Source organism: Procambarus clarkii, chromosome 73, assembly GCF_040958095.1.
Source record: "Procambarus clarkii isolate CNS0578487 chromosome 73, FALCON_Pclarkii_2.0, whole genome shotgun sequence".
Taxonomy (NCBI): Eukaryota; Metazoa; Arthropoda; class Malacostraca; order Decapoda; family Cambaridae; genus Procambarus; species Procambarus clarkii.
The window spans coordinates 12,262,355-12,281,262 of record NC_091222.1 but is presented as its reverse complement, the minus strand read 5'-3'; positions in this window follow the sequence as shown (position 1 = coordinate 12,281,262).

Here is an 18,908-nt window from a genome sequence, read left to right as displayed (position 1 = left end):
CCACCACCACCGCCGCCGCCACCACCCATCACCGCCGCCGCCGCCACCACCCACCACAGCCGCCGCCGACACCACCGCCACCACCCACCACAGCCACCACCACCCACCACCACCGCCGCCACCACCCACCACCACCAGCCGCCGCCGCCACCACCACCCACCACCACCGCCGCCACCACCACCCACCACCACCGCCGCCACCACCCACCACCACCAGCCGCCGCCGCCACCACCACCCACCACCGCCGCCGCCACCACCCACCACCGCCAGCCGCCACCACTCATTACAGACGCCGCCACCGCCCCGCCGCCACCACCCACCACCAGCCGCCACCCGCCACCAGCCACCACCAGCCGCCACCTGCCACCACCCACCACCAGCCGCCACCCGCGGCCACCCGCCACCCACCACCAGCCGCCACCCGCCGCCAGCCGCCACCCACCACCAGCCGCCACCCGCCGCCACCCACCACCCACCACCAGCCGCCACCCACCACCAGCCGCCACCCGCCACCACCCACCACCAGCCGCCACCCGCCACCGACACCCACCACCGCCACCCGCCGCCACCACCCACCACCACCACCCGCCGCCACCACCCACCACCACCACCAGCCGCCGCCGCCACCACCACCCACCACCACCGCCGCCACCACCACCCACCACCACCGCCGCCACCACCCACCACCACCAGCCGCCGCCGCCACCACCACCCACCACCACCGCCGCCACCACCCACCACCGCCAGCCGCCACCACACATTACAGACGCCGCCACCGCCCGCCACCACCGCCAGACACAGCCGCCAGTGTCCGCCACCGCCGCCACTGTCCGCCACCGCCGCCACTGTCCGCCACCGCCGTCACTGTCAGCCACCGCCGCCACTGTCCGCCACCGCCGCCACTGTCCGCCACTGTCCGCCACCGCCACCACTGTCTGCCACCGCCACCACTGTCCGCCCGCCACCACCACTGTCCGCCCGCCGCCACCACTGTCCGCCCGCCGCCACCACTGTCCGCCCGCCGCCACCACTGTCCGCCCGCCGCCACCACTGTCCGCCCGCCGCCACCACTGTCCGCCCGCCGCCTCCACTGTCCGCCCGCCGCCTCCACTGTCCGCCCGCCGCCTCCACTGTCCGCCCGCCGCCTCCACTGTCCGCCCGCCGCCACCACTGTCCGCCCACCGCCGCCACTGTTCGCCCGCCGCCGCCACTGTCCGCCCGCCGCCGCCACTGTTCGCCCGCCGCCGCCACTGTCCGCCCGCCGCCGCCACTGTCCGCCCGCCGCCGCCACTGTCCACCACCGCCGCCAAAGCCGCCACGGTCCGCCCGCCGCCACTATCCGCCACAGCCGCCACTGTCCGCCCGCCGCCACTGTCCGCCCGCCGCCACTATCCGCCACCGCCGCCACTGTCCTCCCGCCGCCACTGTCCGCCCGCCGCCGCCCTGTCCGCCCGCCGCCACTATCCGCCACAGCCGCCACTGTCCGCCCGCCGCCACTGTCCGCCCGCCGCCACTGTCCGCCCGCCGCCACTATCCGCCACCGCCGCCACTGTCCGCCCGCCGCCACTATCCGCCACCGCCGCCACTGTCTGCCCGCCGCCACTATCCGCCACCGCCGCCACTGTCCGCCACAGCCGCCACTCTCCGCCGTACAGCCTCCCCTCTCTCCGTTAGTAAATAATTATAATTGTTAGTAAATAATAAAAGAAATATAAATTATTAGATTTTTTTTACCCTTAAATTGGTTTTAATATTTAAATTGAAAATAATAATATAATATAAAATATAATAAAAATAATATAATATAAAATATAATTTAATTTCAAGAAATTTAACTTTAAACACAAAGATGTGAAAAGGGTTCAGATTATTGGCTCAAACCTTTCATAAGAGATTCATATTGGTAAATGAATGGATTATGAATGACTCATGTTAGGAGTGTAAAGTTGCCACAACATCTCAAATTAGTGTTAGATACATATGTCTTGGTTATAAGTTTTGGAAACCTATTTAAGTCCACACACAATATCGTATCTGATACGATAAAACAAACGTTTCCAATACTTTCAAATACTTTCCAGATATGTTGTGGCAACCTAAAATTGTTTGCTGGGAAGTAGTCTCCTCCAACCCAGACATCGTAGCTGTAATAAGATCTGCCTTGCCTGGAGCCCATGTCATTAGGGCCGAGAACAGCACCCTCCTTGGAGCCCCCCTCGGGTCTAACACCATTGAGGAGATCCTCGACAAGAAAATCGCAGACCTTAGGAGGATGGAAGACAGAATAGGTGATATCGATGCCCACGATGCTTTTTATCTCCTCACCAAATGCCTATCCCTTCCGAGGCTAACCTACTTTCTGAGGTGCGCCCCATCTTACGACAACCAAAAGCTTGAAGAGTATGACCTCTTACTGAAGACCATGCTGGAAAAAGTTGTTAACCTCTCCCTCAACGAATGCCAGTGGAAACAAGCCACTCTTCCTGTCAGGCTCGGTGGCTTGGGTGTCCGCACCGCCACCCAAATTGCTGTCCCAGCCTTCCTGTCTTCCTCCTCAGCATCAGATGACCTGGTTAACGAAATTCTACCTGACACCCTGAGTGATGTAGCGGGGATACAGAACCCCCACTACACGGAATGCGACACGAAATGGGGTGCCATGACAGACCCAGCACTCACACCAGCCATGCCGAAAGCCAAGAAACAATCCAGTTGGGACAGCCCCATTGTAGACAAAGAAGCCACAGCTTTGCTGGATGCAGCAACAACCCCCAGTGATCGTGCACGCCTCACAGCTGTGCAGGCTCCCCATGCAGGGGACTTCCTTCTGGCAGTCCCCATGTCTGCGACAGGCACACGTCTTGATCCGCAGGAGCTCCGTATTGCAGTCGCTCTCCGCCTTGCTGCCCCTATCCACACTGTTCACAGGTGTATTTGCGGCGAGGCAGATGCTCACAAATATGGATTGCATGGCCTGCACTGTGGAAAATCGGGTGGTTGGCACACTAGACACGACGAAGTCAACGACATCATTAAAAGAGGCCTTGCCTCTGCTCAGTGTCCAGCGGAGAGAGAGCCCCGCAACCTACTGAACCGTGACTCTGTTAGCTTTGCTGGCCGACCAGACGGAATCACACTGCGTTCGTGGAAGGGTGGCAGGCAGTTAGCATGGGACTATACTTGCGTATCCACCCTGGCAACGACATACATCACCCTCTCTGCCGGGACAGCAGGAGCCGCAACGACACACAGAGAAAAACAAAAGTCAGTCAAGTACAGGCAATTAGATCAACGGCACAACTTCGTTCCAATAGGGTATGAGACCCTAGGCCCATGGGGTGAGAGTGCAAAAAGGTTTCTTAAGGATCTTGGTTCCAAGCTCATTGACACCACAAGAAACCTTAGAGCAGCAAGTTTTCTCTTTCAGCGCCTCAGTGTCGCGATCCAGAGGGGAAATGCCCGCTGCATCCTCGGTTCCTGCCCGGCGTCGGAGGAGTTGAAGGAAATCTACAGCCTCTAGGAAGCGAAATTTTACTTGTGTCCTCTTAATGTTCTTTTTTTGTATAAAATCAGATATGTAACTGTATAACCTTGCATAATAAAGTGCACACCATAATAAAAAAAAAGAGGGGGGTGGTAGGAGAAGCGAACACTCTTTCGTATTCAGAGTTAAATGGGAAGTTTTTCCCTGAATGCTCTGTGTTCCCTTCTCTGAGGCTGTGGGTCCCTATAATTGCACCAGTGGTGGTACCCCATATATATATATATATATATATATATATATATATATATATATATATATATATATATATATATATATATATATATATATATATATATATATATATATATACACATATATATATATATATATATATATATATGTCGTACCTAGTAGCCAGAACTCACTTTTTGGCCTACTATTCAAGGCCCGATTTGCCTAATAAGCCAAGTTTTCCTGAATTAATATATTTTTTCTAATTTTTTTCTGATGAAATGATAAAGCTACCCATTTCATTATGTATGAGGTCAATTTTTTTTATTGTAGTTAAAATTAACGTAGATATATGACCGAACCTAACCAACCCTACCTAACCTAACCTAACCTATCTTCATAGGTTAGGTTGGGTTAGGTTGCCGAAAAAGGTAAGTTTGGTTAGGTTAGGTAGGTTAGGTAGTCGAAAAAACATTAATTCATGAAAACTTGGCTTATTAGGCAAATCGGGCCTTGCATAGTAGGCTGAGAAGTGCGTTCTGGCTATTAGGTACGACATATATATATATATATATATATATATATATATATATATATATATATATATATATATATATATATATATATATATATATATGTCGTACCTAGTAGCCAGAATGCACTTCTCGGCCTAATATGCAAGGCCCGATTTGCCTAATAAGCCAAGTTTTCCTGAATTAATATATTTTTTCTAATTTTTTTCTTATGAAATGATAAAGCTACCCATTTCATTATGTATGAGGTCAATTTTTTTTAATTGGAGTTAATATTAACGTAGATATATGACCGAACCTAACCAACCCTACCTAACCTAACCTAACCTATCTTTATAGGTAAGGTTAGGTTAGGTAGCCGAAAAAGTTAGGTTAGGTTAGGCAGGTTAAGTAGTCAAAAAAACATTAATTCATGAAAACTTGGCTTATTAGGCAAATCGGGCCTTGCATAGTAGGCTGAGAAGTGCGTTCTGGCTACTAGGTACGACATATATATATATATATATATATATATATATATATATATATATATGTCGTACCTAGTAGCCAGAACGCACTTCTCAGCCTACTATGCAAGGCCCGATTTGCCTAATAAGCCAAGTTTTCCTGAATTAATATATTTACTATAATTTTTGTCTTATGAAATGATAAAGCAACCCTTTTCTCTATGTATGAGGTCAATTTTTTTTTATTGGAGTTAAAATTAACGTAGATATATGACCGAACCTAACCAACCCTACCTAACCTATATTTATCTGTAAGGTTAGGTTAGGTAGCCAAAAAAAGCTAGGTTAGGTTAGGTTAGGTAGGTTAGGTAGACGAAAAAACATTAATTCATGAAAACTTGGCTTATTAGGCAAATCGAGCCTTGAATAGTAGGCTGAGAAGTGCGTTCTGGCTATTAGGTACGACATATATATATATATATATATATATATATATATATATATATATATATGTCGTACCTAGTAGCCAGAACTCACTTCTCAGCCTACTATTCAAGGCCCGATTTGCCTAATAAGCCAAGTTTTCATGAATTAATATATTTACTATAATTTTTTTCTGATGAAATGATAAAGCAACCCTTTTCTCTATGTATGAGGTCAATTTTTTTTTATTGGAGTTAAAATTAACGTAGATATATGACCGAACCTAACCAACCCTACCTAACCTAACCTAACCTATATTTATAGGTAAGGTTAGGTTAGGTAGCCAAAAAAAGCTAGGTTAGGTTAGGTTAGGTAGGTTAGGTAGACGAAAAAACATTAATTCATGAAAACTTGGCTTATTAGGCAAATCGGGCCTTGAATAATAGGCTGAGAAGTGTGTTCTGGCTATTAGGTACGACATATATATATATATATATATATTGGTATATTTTGGTAGCAGTCTTTCTGTAGACATATATTATTAAATATGACAGAAAAAGTAATATTAATAATTCTAACACGAATTTTCTCGATCTTTCTTATGTTTCTTTTCACTGTTGATGGTAATTGAAAAATCAATTCTCCAAAATTCATTTTTATTTCTAGTCTGACGCGACACTTGAACGCGTTTCGTAATAACTTATTACATTTTCAAAGACTTTTAGTTTACACACACACAACTATTACCTGCAAACACTAGACAGAGTTCTTACTTATGCTATGATTTAAACAGCTTTCATTTTTCATTTTATACCCGCATTTTGGGTGAGGTGATATGTTACAACAGTTTTGGATGAGGTGAACAAAACTTTCAACACAGGGTTGAACATGAAACAATGGGTATTGAAGGTGGGAATGGAAGTAATTGCAGCGGGCCTTTTGCCCCATATTTCTTGATGCTTCTATATTGGAGCGGAGTCTTGAAGTGGGTAGAATATAGTTGTACATTAATTGGCTGTTGATTGCTGGTGTTGACTTCTTGATGCGTAGTGCCTCGCAGATGTCAAGTCGCCTGCTATCGCTGTATCTATCGATGATTTCTGTGTTGTTTGCTAAGATTTCTCTGGTGATGGTTTTGTTGTGGGAAGAGATTATATGTTCCTTAATGGAGCCCTGTTGCTTATGCATCGTTAATCGCCTAGAAAGAGATGTTGTTGTCTTGCCTATATACTGAGTTTTTTGAGGTTTACAGTCCCCAAGAGGGCATTTGAAGGCATTGACGACGTTGGTCTCTGTTAAAGCGTTCTGCTTTATGTCTGGAGAGTTTCTCATGAGTAGACTGGCCGTTTTTCTGGTTTTATAGTAAATCGTCACTTGTATCTTCTGATTTTTGTCTGTAGGGATAACGTTTCTATTAACAATATCTTTCAGGACCATTTCCTCCGTTTTATGAGCTGTGGAAAAGAAGTTCCTGTAAAATAGTCTAATAGGGGGTATAGGTGTTGTGTTAGTTGTCTCTTCAGAGGTTGCATGGCGTTTCACTTTCCTTCTTATGATGTCTTCAACGAAACCATTGGAGAAGCCGTTGTTGACTAGGACCTGCCTTATCCTACAGAGTTCTTCGTCGACTTGAATCCATCCTGAGCTGTGGCTGAGAGCACGGTCGACATAAGCGTTAACAACACTCCTCTTGTACCTGTCTGGGCAGTCACTGTTGGCATTTAGGCACATTCCTATGTTTGTTTCCTTAGTGCAGACTGCAGTGTGGAAACCTCCGCTCCTTTTCATGACTGTTACATCTAGAAAGGGCAGCTTCCCATCCTTCTCCATCTCGTAAGTGAAACGCAACACAGAATTCTGCTCAAATGCCTCCTTCAGCTCCTGCAGATGTCTGACATCAGGTACCTGTGTAAAAAATCATTGGAGAAGCCGTTGTTGACTAGGACCTGCCTTATCCTACAGAGTTCTTTGTCGACTTGAATCCATCCTGAGCTGTGGCTGAGAGCACGGTCGACATAAGCGTTTACAACACTCCTCTTGTACCTGTCTGGGCAGTCACTGTTGGCATTTAGGCACATTCCTATGTTTGTTTCCTTAGTGCAGACTGCAGTGTGGAAACCTCCGCTCCTTTTCATGACTGTTACCTCTAGAAAGGGCAGCTTCCCATCCTTCTCCATCTCGTAAGTGAAACGCAACACAGAATTCTGCTCAAATGCCTCCTTCAGCTCCTGCAGATGTCTGACATCAGGTACCTGTGTAAAAATGTCGTCAACATACCTGCAGTATATGGCCGGTTTCAAGTTCATGTCGACTAAGACTTTTTGCTCGATGGTACCCATGTAGAAGTTCGCAAACAGGACACCTAAGGGAGAACCCATGGCGACCCTATCTACTTGCTTATACATGTGCCCATCAAGGCTCAAGAAGGGTACCTCTTTAGTACAAGCTTGGAGTAGTTTCCTTAGAATGTTTTCGGGTATGTCAAGAGGAGTACAGGCCGGATCACGATACACTCTGTCCGCTATCATCCCGATTGTTTCATCCACAGGTACGTTGGTAAAGAGTGATTCTACGTCCAACGAGGCTCTTATCCTTGTTGCCCGTGTTCCCCGCAGTAGGTCAACAAATTCCTTTGGGGACTTCAGGCTGAAGGCGCAAGGGACATAAGAAGTCAGCAAGCCGTTGAGTCGTTTCCCCAGTCTGTACGTGGGTGTGGGTATCTGGCTGATGATTGGCCGAAGTGGGTTTCCAGGCTTATGTGTCTTGACATTTCCATACGCGTATCCAGGTTTATATTCCTCAATAATCTTTGGCAGGTGGAGTCCGGATTTCTTGGCGTTCACAGTTTCGATCAATTTGTTGATCTTTGCTTTCAATTAGGCTGTAGTGTCCTTCGTTACCCTTTGGAATTTAGTTTGGTCAGAGAGTATGAGGTTCATTTTCGCCAGATATTCGTCTTTTTTAAGAATGACTGCACCTGGTAACATTACTGTACCTGGTAACATTACTGTACCTGGTAACATTACTGTACCTGGTAACATTTTACTGTACCTGGTAACATTTTACTGTACCTGGTAACATTTTACTGTACCTGGTAACATTACTGTACCTGGTAACATTACTGTACCTGGTAACATTACTGTTCCTGGTAACATTTTACTGTACCTGGTAACATTACTGTACCTGGTAACATTACTGTACCTGGTAATAATACTGTACCTGGTAACATTACTGTACCTGGTAATAATACTGTACCTGGTAACATTACTGTACCTGGTAACATTACTGTACCTGGTAACATTACTGTACCTGGTAACATTACTGTACCTGGTAACAATACTGTACCTGGTAACATTACTGTACCTGGTAATAATACTGTACCTGGTAACATTACTGTACCTGGTAACATTACTGTACCTGGTAACATTTTACTGTACCTGGTAACATTTTACTGTACCTGGTAACATTACTGTACCTGGTAACATCACTGTACCCAGTAACATCACTGTACCTCGAGTGTTGACAAAACTGTGTAAGATAGGGACAGTTTTTCATACCGGTTCTGAGACCTATTTGTTATATATTTGTGTTGTGGACCAGTGTAAGATATATTTAGGATGTGACAAGAAGGCGCATGTAGCACTTCAGTTTCCGCTCAGTTGCAACTAAACGAAGGAGTTATGCTGGAGCTTTCACTTATCTGCACCATTCTATCGTCTGAACAGATTTTATATATATTTTTGAGTATGAAGGAAGAGGAGGGTGAGAGCTGAAGGTGCTCATGGTCACCAGTTTACTCTTATGTAGAGAGCAAGGCACAATAACCTGGCTGATAATAATACAGTACGCCCATCTCACACTTCTGAAATTATGAGCAGTCCCCGTGGCGTAGTGGTAAAATATTCACTCGGCGTTTCGCGAGCGCTTTGGACTGGGTTTGTATCCTGGCCGGGGAGGATTTAACGGCTGACAATCCTTAACTGTAGCAACCGTTCACCCAGCAGTGAATGGGTACCTGGTTGTTAAACGATTTGGCGGGTCGTATTCCAGGGAAAATGAGGATTAAGGACCTGCCCGAAACGCTATGTGTCCTAGTGGCTGTACAAGACTGTAAGAACTCCTGTAAATATTAAAAAACAAATTAAAATATGTAAATGAAAATTGACGACGTTTCGGTCCGTGTGTTTGTGTTATCCACTAGTAGGAAATATAGAAAAATGAAATCATTGAAAATTTGCAATAAGGAAAGCTGTGAGCTTTAGGAGAAATAAATAATATCCCAGCAGTAATCATTGTTATATTTTCTGAAGTTGGGATATTATGGAGAGTAACTAAACTGTTACAAACCGTGAGTGTTTACCCAGTATTGTTTAAAGATCTTAAAAAGTTATTCTTTATTGGTTAGATATTTTTAATATTTAAAGCTGAACGGTAACTGTTTTAATGATTCTGATTTGTAATACACTAATTTGTTCAGTGTATTGGCAGTGACATTGTGTCATGTTCTTTTCTGTTGACCAGACCACACACTAGAAGATGAAGGGACGACGACGTTTCGGTCCCTCATCACAATCGACTTGAGAATGGTCCAGGACGGACCGAAACGTCGTCGTCCCTTCACCTTCTAGTGTGTGTTCTGGTCAACATACTTCAGCCACGTTATTGTGACTCATCGCCTGCATGTTCTTCTCTAATCAATAAACTCCTCATTGTTCTTGTATCATATGTATGTTATCTTGCATAAATAATATATTATTGAGAAAACTTAGTAGAATGCCGTAGTGCTTGAACGATGATGGAAGAAAGACCCAATTTATGTATATGTTTATTAAAAATCCAAACTTCGGATGTAACCTACATCTTTTCTTAGGGTGCTGTATGAAATGTTCTGAGCAAGATTCTATGAGTCCGCATATAAACCCAAGCTCCTAGAATCAAGACATTGTTTATAGCACTTTGAGAAAAAATATAGGTTACATTTGAAAATGTTGGCATTAATACACTTACACATATATTGGGTCATTCCGTCACCCTAATATATTATTATTGTATTACAAAAACAAAAGATGTTCAGCATTTCATTAATGAATGCCATTCATGTACTTCTTTATTATACGTTATTGTTATTTTTTTTCCTTAGACTGCATATTGCCACGGGGCAATATGCAGTCTAAGTCTGCATATGCAGTCTGACACCGGGCAGAGCCTCGTCGGGTTCCACCGGTGACACCGGGCAGAGCCTCGTCGGGTTCCACCGGTGACACTCCGTCGCTGCTTTCTTTACTGTCGGCTCTGTACTCACTCTCCCTCGTGGTGAAATCTGCGCTTAACCCTTGTGTACATGAGCCCCAAAACACAGGGAGCTCGCAGCACCTCTGGGAATTCACTAGGCAACTTTCTGTTCCCAGAGAGCTGGAGGTAGAGCGAAAGGTGTGAATGAGTGGCAGGTGTCTATCTGGGACACCTGGTTACCCAGCTATTGTGATCATCGGGGGTCTCACCTGCGCCCAGAACGGAAGAAATGACTTCAATTTCTCTGCTTTAGTCCTTTTGAAACATGAGGCTACGTTCACCGATTTCATTAAATCTTCGTTCCTGAACTCAAGTGGTTAGTATCCTACTGTCAGGCTTTCACATATAAATGACGTGGCACAATTGTAATAAAGGAACATGTAAACACAGCATTTAAAACTAAAAGAATATTTACTAACAAAATATTTAAATAAATAAATAAATAAATAATTGTCTTGGATAGTCTCAATCAAGTCTGCAGTCAACGACCGCTCTCGACCTTCATAAAACTAATGTTAAGCTAGTCACATGTACAGTCTCAATGTATCCTACCACATGAATGTGTATATATATATATATATATATATATATATATATATATATATATATATATATATATATATAATTAACTACACATTGTAGATTCAATGTGTAGTTAATACTGTAGTTTGATTGGCTGCATATATATAAATTTAATAAACCCCCCTAATGTGTAGAGGATCGATTTGTGAGATGATTGCAGAAATACAGTCCACTTAACATCATACAAATTGCTATCGAAGTATATAAATTAACGTAAATATAAATTCTATATAAATTCATATAAATTAAATAAATATAAATCTCACAGGTCGGTTCCCACATTATTTGGTCCTTCGAAACCGAATTATTTGGACCTTCGGAACCAGATTATTTGGTCCTACGAACCCACATTTGGTCATCTTAGTACCGGATGAACCAGTTAACCAGTGGATTCATTAAATATACTAGTGCAGTGTGATTTAAACAAAGGCCAGCAGTCAAAGACAGCGGCGTTGCCTCAAGCGAGTTCACGAGCCCCGCTCAGTTCAGATCAGCCTCATCTGCAGTTTCATACACACCCACAGATTTGGTGGTGTGTTATTCTGTGAAATGACAGCGCTAATATTGAAGCCAGCCAAATTAGTGGCTGTGGTTTCGCGAGATTTTTCACGGATTTCGTGGTGTTAAATTTCGCGAGAGATTATCCACGAATTTTGTGGAGTTTATTTTGCGAGGTCACTAATAATATTTAATACTTCTTGATAATATTAGAAGTTTTATAGAGGCAATTAAGAGGCTATTATCAATAATTGTGTATATTATTTCTCCAAAATAGAGAATTATTTAATATATATTGCACTAGTGATCTCAGTATAATATTTACTAATTGCCAACCCACAACAGGGTAGGATATTAGCATTGACTAGTTGAACTATTATTGTTCATCCTAGTCCCATTATTACCATAGTCATTTGTACTATATTGAACAACCTAGCACCATTAATGAATGGTCCAGACCCTATTTTGGGTGTAATTTTTATCAACTCGAGTTGAGTTGTATATATAATAATTTACTTATGATCATTACACCTCTGAGTGATTAATTAGTGTCAATACCATCCTAGGGTGATTTTGAGGAGCTAACCTAAAGGTACTTCCAGTGACACTGGTTTATCACTCAAATCATTAGTGTGTATGATTGTATATATATATAATGTGTATCAATTTTAAGTGCTAACCTCTAGTAGAGGTAGGATTACAGCCTAGTGAGTGCAGAATTTTACCCTAGGCTACCATCAGTACTTGCTCACAATTTATGAGCCAGTGGTGCCCAATTAACAAGTCACCATGACTAATCCACAGAAAGCAAAACGTGCTTTAATAGCAAGCAAACGCCAACTAACAAGAGATCTCGACCAATATGAACAGTTGTTATATGAGCCTGTAATTAATTATCGTCGGTTGAAAATACCACTATTACAGATTCAAACCCAATTGCATATATTGAAAGCAAATAGGAAATCTTACCAAAATCAGGTCCACGACGACAACGACATAGTAGTTGAAGATGTGGAACCATTCCAGTCTGACCTAGCACAATATGAAGAAGAAACTCAAGGCAGGTTGGAACACTTACACAGGATAATTGAATCAGAACAATTAGCCAGTACATCAAATAAAGTAGATACTGTTATGGATGACCTGGATCTTTTTGAGAATAAATGTCAAGCCAGATTAGATCCTTTAATCAACAAGGATAAAGCTTCACCCAGTAAAGCTTCACCCACTACAGCTTCACCCAATATTATACCACCAGAAATTAAGCAGTTCTCAGACAATTTATCCACAGTCTCTGTGGATTCTGAAAACCCAATACCTGAGGCTACTAAGTTAACATGCCTCCAAACTAGAGGTGAAGCTGAACCAGTAGTAGAAAATGTAAATGAAAATAGCGACAGCACTAATTTCCCAGTCCAGCCTCCTAGGAATAATGCTGGCAATGAGAAAACTGTCATACATCTAGTACTACAATTGCTGGATTTACCTCAACCTGATCAGACTGCTGACTCATTACAATCCTTCAGCATGAAGTTTGAGTCACTACTAAGAACATTCAGTCTTAAGGTTGATATAACTACTAGTGAATGGATGACCAAAGTAGTCCTTCAACGAAAATTGTCCAGCGATATACTAGATGAATTATATGCACATCAACATAACACCATCCTGACAGTACAGGACATCACTGAAGGTTTACATTCCATCATAAACAAACGACGAGCAAATGAGGAAGTTAAAGCCTCATGCAAGCCTTCAGAAATAGAAAATAAGAGTCAATTAAAGGGTAAAACAACTACCCCAAATAAACATCAATCAATTACTCTAACATCAAGTTGCAGAAAATCTGGCAATCCAGCAGCATCCTCCAAGCCTACTGTTACAAGTTCACCCAAACCGGTAACTTCCAAACGTGCAGTAGGCTGGGGGACATGTATGTTCTGCAAAAAGAAACATTCAACGTACTGTTGTGCTAATTATCCAACCAGAGACACTCGTATTGAGCGACTCCAGGAATTAGGGAGATGTTCAAGGTGTCTCAAGTCACACAACATAGACTATTGTGATACCCAATTCAACACCTGCAACAGGTGTAGAAGAGGTAGACACCATGCAGCACTGTGCAAATATACGAAATTCGCGTATTCATGACCCAAGGTGGAAGATAGCATTCCCACCACTGTACAGTACTGCAAGGTGCAACAAACAAAGAGTGTCCAATCGGCAAAGTCTAAAGGTAATACGACTTTGCCTACTGCCCAAATTACCATCCAGAATAAGAGGGCCAAGGTTCATACCCGTGGGTTGTTTGACCAAGGGTCCCAGAGAACATTTGTCACTAAAACGTTGGCAGATGAACTACAATTAAGGCCTGTAGCCCAGATGTTATTCAATATCTGAGGGTTTGTAACAGAAGCAGGACCTCAAGTCTACCAGGTGGTACAGCCATCAGTACGCTTAGGCAGGTACGTCTGTCGAGTACAAGCCATTGTGGTGGACAAAATACCAGTAGACCTACAAGTTCAAGGTCTGAGAGCAACAGCCAAATTCCTGAGAAATAGAGGAATAAAATTGGCAGATAATATTAAGTCTGATCACCTCAACGACTTCGGTCTCCTTGTAGGGACAGACTTTTGCCATCGATTCATCGGTAGCCCTACTAAATTTCAGGGTATAACCATGTTAAACTCTGCAAGAGGTAAATTACTCTCAGGCCCAGTATCAAGCCTGAGGAGACCTATGCCTGCAGATAAACAATACCAATAGAAATCTAAATTTGTCAGCTGATTATATTTCTCCAGTAGCATTATACTAATCTCCTTATTATAAGGAGATTACAGCTGACTATACCAACAGAGGTTGATGTTAGTATCATCATTTGAAGTCAAGATGAGTTCATGAGGCCTCAGTGGCAAATCAGTGAACAGTAGCCTAAACAGCTACAAGTCACTGCGACCAATGTCACTGAACCCACTGCAGTCTCAGAACCATACTTTACTTTAATGATGAGCTATTCAATCTTCTGAATCAATTAACTAAATTAAACCACAATAAATCTGACAACTGATTTGATACATTTATTATTTAATCAAGATGTATTCCATGGGCCTCAGTGTTTATACATCAGTGACCAGTTACCTGAACAAACTTCAAGTTATATCTAATGTCACTGATCTCACTGCAGTCCCTGAATCATACTTGACTGTAGTACTTGATCACATCCAGTCTTCTGGGTTAAATAATATTTATTTAGGCTTGAATATTAGCCTTTCAAGAGTTGACAGGGAAATGAAATCGCATTAGACTTCTAACCCCTGCAACTCTAGTACGGGACATCCGTCCTGTACGAACAGACGCACAAATGTGTGATTGCTAACTACTAACATCAAATTAATCTAATAATCCGAAAGAGGAGTATCGGTGTTCGTCTGTTCTAAAGAGGACTTCGACTCGTGAGCAGCCCCCTGGGAAATTATGTCGGAAAATCCGACACCATTTAATAATATCATACAGACAGATAATAATTGCTGCTGTATTGTATAAACAAGTTACCCATAGAAAATGTAACTTGCAGTGGAACATTCTGTCTATAGAATACGGGATATCATTACCACATACTATTATAAATTCTCCACCTATTATGGTGGGAATTATTCTTAAATACATTAGTCTTTGGACTTTACCATCATAAAAACATCTCATATAAATTAACTTAATTATCAGAATTAAAATAGAGTAAATGTGACCCTTTTATCACTTTCTGTCATCTGGACAATGTAGGCCAGTAGCGCCAGTAGTGGGGAGTGGTCAGCCATTGTTTGTACTAGACCAGAGGCTCACGGGAGCAATTCGGCTCCTGTTAATTTTACTTGGACGAAGTGTTATGGAAACCAAAGGTGTACCATCATCAACACGCTGTCAACAAATTCAAGTTAAGGATTCTGCCGAAACCCATTTATCTTTCATTTATGGCCATTAATGTCAGTGGATATAGGGTGATCCAGTTAGAGCATGAGATCGCCTCATACTAAAGGTAATTAAGCCAGGTCTTCATGGTTCCATGTACAGTGTTTTCTCTCATATAACTGTCATATATTAGGATTCTGGCTTTACAGCTAGCGCCCTTTTGACAGGTCAAGACGAGGAAGCATGCATTGTGCATCAGTTACCAGGGTGATGGAAGCTACCTCACAAGAGGAAAATGTGGTGTCTACATCCTGGTTATACCTGGTGGACTAAGGCCTGCTGTACAATAAGTTAAGGAACCTCTTCAATGTGTAGTTAATACTGTAGTTTGATTGGCTGCATATATATAAATTTAGTAAACCCCCCTAATGTGTAGAAGATCGATTTGTGAGATTATGAGATTATTGCAGAAATACAGTCAACTTAACATCATACAAATTGCTATCGAAGTATATAAATTAACGTAAATATAAATTCTATATAAATTCATATAAATTAAATAAATATAAATCTCACAGGTCGGTTCCCACACAGCTCAAATCCAACACAATGTCACACAAAATATTTAAAAAAAAATAAAATAAATCGAAATTTATGAAAATAAAATTTATCAATGCAATCAGAAACATTGAAATGGAATTTGTGACATTTAGTATAGCGTACATGTTGCTATTATGTGCAACAGATGGTGCTGTTTTTCAAAAACGCATGTTTTTACCTGTCACAGGGGTGGCATCTATATAGTAGGTATATAAAAAGATGCGCCTATTCGAATGCAACGTTGTGTCAAAATTTCAAAGGAATCAGTAAAGAGGTTTCGAAGATTTCACTCACATGAAAAACACAGTTTAAAAAAAAAACATGTTTTTTTTAACCGTCACAGACATGACATCTATTTAGTATGTATATAAAACCCTACTCGGATGCGAATAGAATGTTGTGTGATAATTTCAAAGCAATTGGTGAAGAACTTTCGGAGATTAGCTGTTATGAACAAACGAACATTTCCATTTATATTTATATAGATTTAAATATTAAATCAGGAATTATACGAGAAAAACAAGTCACTCGGTGTTGCCACTCAACTGTAGTGATCACTAAGTTCAGTCTTACCTTCACTAGTTTTAATGGTAAAACTTGCCTGGTGAAGTGATAGTACAAAGTTCAGTCTTACATTAACTTACTTACTCTCTTACTTACATGGAACACGGTGCTCTGTTTCTTAAGTGCGAGCATGGGACTCTGCTACTTAAGTGCGAGCATAGTACTCTGTTTCTTAAGTGAGAGCATGGGACTCTGTTTCTTAAGTGCGAGCACGAGGTTCTGTTACTTAAGTGAGAGATTGGGACTCTGTTACTTAAGTGAGAGACTGGGGCTCTGTTACTTAAGTGAGAGACTGGAGCTGTGTTACTTAAGTGAGAGACTGGGGCTCTGTTACTTAAGTGCGAAGACGTGGCTCTGTTTCTTAAGTGCAATCACGGGGCACTTTTACTTAAATGCGAGCCTGTGGCTCTGTTACATAAGTGCGAACAGGGATTCTGTTATGTAAGTGACAGTGCGAGGTTTTGTTACTTAAATGAAAGCACGGAGCTTGGGATCTTAGGTGAGACAGACCGGGGTGTTGTTGTTGCTTAAGTGACAATACCGCAACTGGTCTCTTAAGGAGAGCATCGGAAATTATTACTTAAATAGAGCACTATGAATGGTGGCTTATGGGGAACACAGGAAGAAAGAAGCTGGGAATAATTACTTAAGTGGAACACCATTAATGGTTACTTTATAAGAGAAGCAGTAAGGGATTCGTAGGGAATACTTAAGGAGAGCTTAAGAAGGAATGGAAACCTAGAGCGAGCAAGAGAACTATTTACCCAGAGGGAACACTGGAATTGGTCACCTATCTTGCGGTTATCTTGAGATGATTTCAGGCCCTTGCATCTCTGCGGCCCGGTCCTCGACCAGGCCTCACTTTTGTTACACACTCCCAGGAAGCAGCTGTCTAACTCCATGGTACCTATTTACTGCTAGATGAATAGGTGCATCAGGGGGTAAGAAACTCAGCCTATTTGTTTCCACCTCCGCTGGGGATCGAACTTGGAACATTAGGACTATGAATCCCGAGTGCTGCCTACTCAGCCGTCAAGCCCTCCTTCAGGTAAGGGAAACACTGGGGATGGTCACCTGAGGGGAATACAGGAAGTGGTTCCCCGGGTAATGCGGGAAATGGATGAGAATGGAACAAAAACTAATAATATCAAACATTATTAAAAATAATTTAACCAAACACGATAAGTTTCCCAGGAAAATGTAATCATTACTTGAGATATGTGTGACCTGGAAGGACTTGGTGTAGGAGCTGAGTCTCGACTCTAAACACACACACATCTTAAGCTAGATCACTCGGACACATTTATATATAGAGTCATACACAAACATGGAGAGAGTTATACACATTTGCAATAAAGAGGAGAGGACAGCACAGAATAGAAAGACCCACGAATACATAGACAAGAAGCTACGTCAGAAGCACATACTAGCACGGTCTGCAGTGTGTGTGCTTAAGTAAGCCACACCTGGCAACTCTTCATCTTGGTGAACACGATGAACAACGACGTACGGAAGCCTTCAGCTTGTGAACACGATGAACAACGACGTACGGAAGCCTTCAGCCTGGTGAACACGACGTACAGAAGCCTTCAGCTTTTGAACACGATGAACAACGACTTACGGAAGTCTTCAGCTTGTGAACACGATGAACAACGATGTACGGAAGCCTTCAGCTTGTGAACACGATGAACAACGACGTACGGAAGGACAAGTCTCCAGTGCGCAGACTCAGAATAACACCACGACTTCAGATATCACGAAACACGATTTCATGAACTAAACTGACATTATTAGCGAGACCTCAAGAAATTATGTAAGACAGGAAACTGGTCACTTATACATAGGCGTAAATAAGTAGCAGTAGGTATATAATAGCGACATGGGAGGATATATGAATAGTGACCAAGTAGAGTAAGAAATAATCACAAAACAGGATTACGAATAGTGACGAAGTAGAATAAGAAATAATGACAAAACAGGATTATATGGATTAAAAATATCAAGTTAATTACTCAAATTCCAGAAAAAAATATTTTTAAGTAATTGTAGGAAAGATATGCATCCTGACATATGTGTTTCGGCTCACAGTGTATATACACTTGGATTATATTTCCTTGAAAATGTGTTGAAACACGAAAACGTTTCATATAATTTTCCTAGTGGATTCTTACACATAATCGAATACCGTTTTTTTTGTGTTTATTTTATATATATATATATATATATATATATATATATATATATATATATATATATATATATATATATATATTTATATATATATATATGTATATATATATATATATATATATATATATATATATATATATATATATATATATATATAT